The following is a 3,709-nucleotide window of genomic DNA, read 5'->3' as shown; positions in this document are numbered from 1 at the left end:
ATTTATAGAGGTTCAACTCATTTTGTTTATGTAATGACCTACTCTCCTTTTAGTTGTATTCACTCTTGAGATAAAACTAAACAGATTACAGGCTGAAACCTTGTAATTTCTAGCTAAGCTCTCTTTAGTATTACAATATGTTTGGCAGGTGAGAAGTATGAGAAAAGAGAGAGGACTTGTTCCGATAGTGCTTTTAAGCGTACTTGCCTCATAAGTTTTGAGTGTGTATATTGCCCTTTTTTATAGTAGTAAAGCTTACAAGCTACACATAGAGATATCCCGAGCAAATAGAAAAGTTAAAACGTATATTTGAATTACAAAGTAAATAATAATTAATTCCTAAAGAATAAGGTTATTATTTGTTGACGGAGAGTCCCTATCTTTGTGGGCAGTTTGAACTTTTCTTAAGTCGTGGAAATGTTGAGGGTGAGTTGGAAGGCTCGTGAGAAAAATACAAGTGTTGGCAAGTTCCTATGTACTTGGCCGACCAGCCCTACTAAAGGTTACCCAGTGCTTGGAAGTTGTCACTCCTGGCTGGCCAGTTATAGGTCTGGTCAGGACTTCGCTGGCAGGGTTGTACATCTCATTTTTCTTGTGTGTACCGTATAACATGAAATCTTAAAGGTTAAGAAGCTACAGGGCAATAGTCCTGGCAGGTTAGTGTTGACCTATCTCCAACGTATATTTTTATTTTTGCCACGTGGAAGGACCACGTCAAATGAACAAACTTTGGGATAATACATTCTTATTGGAATTTCTCTTAGGGTAACGAGTTACCTGATCCTATTTTTCTCATTTTTTTTTAACTTTTTTTGAATTTTTCCTATGAAATAACTTTGTTGAAGAAACAACTATATATTTTTGCATAAATTAGGGTAAATACTATTTTGAACCCTATTAATGGGATCATTCTCTTTTAAAGACTTTATTTTTAAATTCAGATGTTAGAAAAATTCAGAGTATTCCTCTAACTTTATTTGATCAGCAAGACAAACTAATGTGGCATCATGAGTCAAATGGAATGTACACCGTTAAATCTGGTTATGCTTTGGCTACTCTTATGGAAGATCAACAACCTTCAGCAAGCGTCATTCAAACACATCAATGGTGGAAAAAGTTCTGGGCACTGTCAATACCTTCAAAGATTCGTTTTTTTTCTCTAGCGTGCTATTTATGATTGCCTTTCAGTAGCTGATATACTCCACACAGGACATATTAGTGATTCGGCAACCTGTTCTTTGTGTAATTGTGAGAATGAGAGAATATCTCATGCACTCTTTTTTCGTAAACGACTTCGACGAGTGTGGCAACTCTCTTCTTTTTCTCTTGATGGGTTATTATCGAACCATACGAACCTAAGGGAATTGCTTCACGTTTCAAAGTATGGTTCTCTTTGCAGCTGGAGCAATTTGCAACCATACTTTGGAGCATCTAGAGTGAAAGAAACAACGAGAAATATAGTACCAAACTAAAACCACCTGATGTGCTTCTTTACTTTGCTATCTCTTATTTGGATGAATTTTTTTCTGCTCGAAATGTCATGAACAATGGAGGTTCAGGTAATGTTTCTTCTGCAAGGTCTGTAGCACGGGATTCTCAATGGTTGAAACCCCTTTCGGGGTGCCTGAAACTTAACACAGATGCTGCAGTTGACACAATGAAACATACTTCTGGATTCGGTGATATCTTACGAAATTGTACAAGAGATATTATTGATACCATGTCGGTTCCCTTTCGATGATGCTTTAAACGAAAAGTTATAGAAGCTTTGGCTCTTATGCATAGTTTGTAATGGCTTCATTATATTGAGACTGATTCTCTTTTAGTGGTTAAAGGATTGCAATCTACCCAAGAACTAGTTTTTGATTTTTATTATTTGTTAAATAATATTTCTCTTTTAGTGTCCAATTTCTTTGGAGCTCAAATCTCTCATGTGTACAGATCTACAAATAATACTGTTCATTTGTTGGTCAAGTTTGTTCTTTCGGCAGATACTAAATATTCATGGTTGGAAAAAATGCCTCTACCTCTTTGCCTATTGTATTATAACTTCTTAGTTTAATTTAATAGCATTTTATCTCAAATATATATATAAATTGCAGCTTACACTCTTTTTTTTCAACTCACTCTCGTAGCTAATTAGATAATATTTTCAATTATACGACTTTTACATTTATAGTTTGCAAATGTATAAAGAATTCTTTTTCCAAATTCTATGGATTTTTTTATTGAAAAATTTAAAAATATTGAATAAATTAGTAACTACTAAAAAATAATTATAGATTAAACTAAATTGTGTAAAGAAAAAAAAAAGTATATGAATACTGAAGTCATAAATTAAAAATTTAATAGCAAAAAAACCTTTATACACAAATCTTCTTATAAAAAGTCACAAAATTTGTGTCCTAACAGATATGATGGGCTAGGCCCAAATATATTAATATCTTCTCCCTTCACTAGAGAGATTTTTTTTTATTTTTGCAGTCCTACACTATTGCTTGAAAGAATAATAACTTTTTAAGTAACAATAATCTCTCTTCACCCATATATTTGTATTACACTCGATTGATCTATTTCATATTATAATTTATTTTTCCATTTTCAAAATTGACATGATAACAACTAGTTATCACTATTAAAATAATTATTTTTTTGATGTGGCAGGGACGTGTATGATCTATCACTATTAATTTGATAGTTTATTAGTAATGAGCTATCACTATGAAATTAGTTTAATATTTTCAGTGTTAATAAAAAAAAATAGTTTAATAATTTCAGTGATGTACTGGTAATTGTTTATCACTATCAAAAATATTATTTATTTCATTTTCATGATACGGTAGTAACTGGTTACCACTATATTAATATATAATTTTTTTTTCATAATTGATGAATATTCCATATTTTAGAAATTTATTTCCGGTACTACCTATAAGTTTGTGGAAATATGTTTTTGTTTATGTTTATAAGAATTTAGTTTAAATTTAGGAAAACTTACAAAAATACTGGAATTTTGATTAACTTTTACAAAAATATTATCACACAAAAATATTTTCAAAAGTACTGTGTTTTTGTAAAACACCAGTAAAACACAAAGCAGAACAACTCAAAACAACAGTAGAGCAACTAAAAAATACTAGTAGAACACCAGTGAAAACTTAACACAGTATATTGCAGTATGAAACTTACAAAAAAATACAGTAAAAAAGTAAAAAATACCGTGCGGCAATATTTTTATAAAAAATGACAAAAGTTAGTATACTATGTAAATTTCCCAAAATTTATCACGTTAAGCTAATCTAATAAAAGTGGCAGACAAGGCCCTTTCATTGGGCCTGGTGGGTTTGGGCCCTATGATTGGAGACCCAATAGAACTGCATTATCAGTTTCTCCTTGTGAGATAGAAGGAAGTAGGAAGTCTTTATTCCAAAAAAAAAAAAGTCTATTTGCACACATAAATACATTCCATTATTAAAAAAAAAAATATAAACTTAAATAATTTTTAAAAATTATTTCTAAATTTTTTTTTTAAATTTTTTCCTCACATTATTTTATGTTAATTTCAATACTTATTTTGATTTAATTTTTATAATTTTTTCTAGCTCATGTATATATATTTTTTTAATTATTTCTAAGAAAATTTCATATAATTTTTTATTTTAATTTTTTTGTCATAATATTTAAAATATAATTTATTTTTGTGTAATAT

This window comes from Cannabis sativa, chromosome 9, assembly GCF_029168945.1.
Source record: "Cannabis sativa cultivar Pink pepper isolate KNU-18-1 chromosome 9, ASM2916894v1, whole genome shotgun sequence".
Taxonomy (NCBI): Eukaryota; Viridiplantae; Streptophyta; class Magnoliopsida; order Rosales; family Cannabaceae; genus Cannabis; species Cannabis sativa.
Note: the sequence above shows the minus strand (reverse complement) of the source record.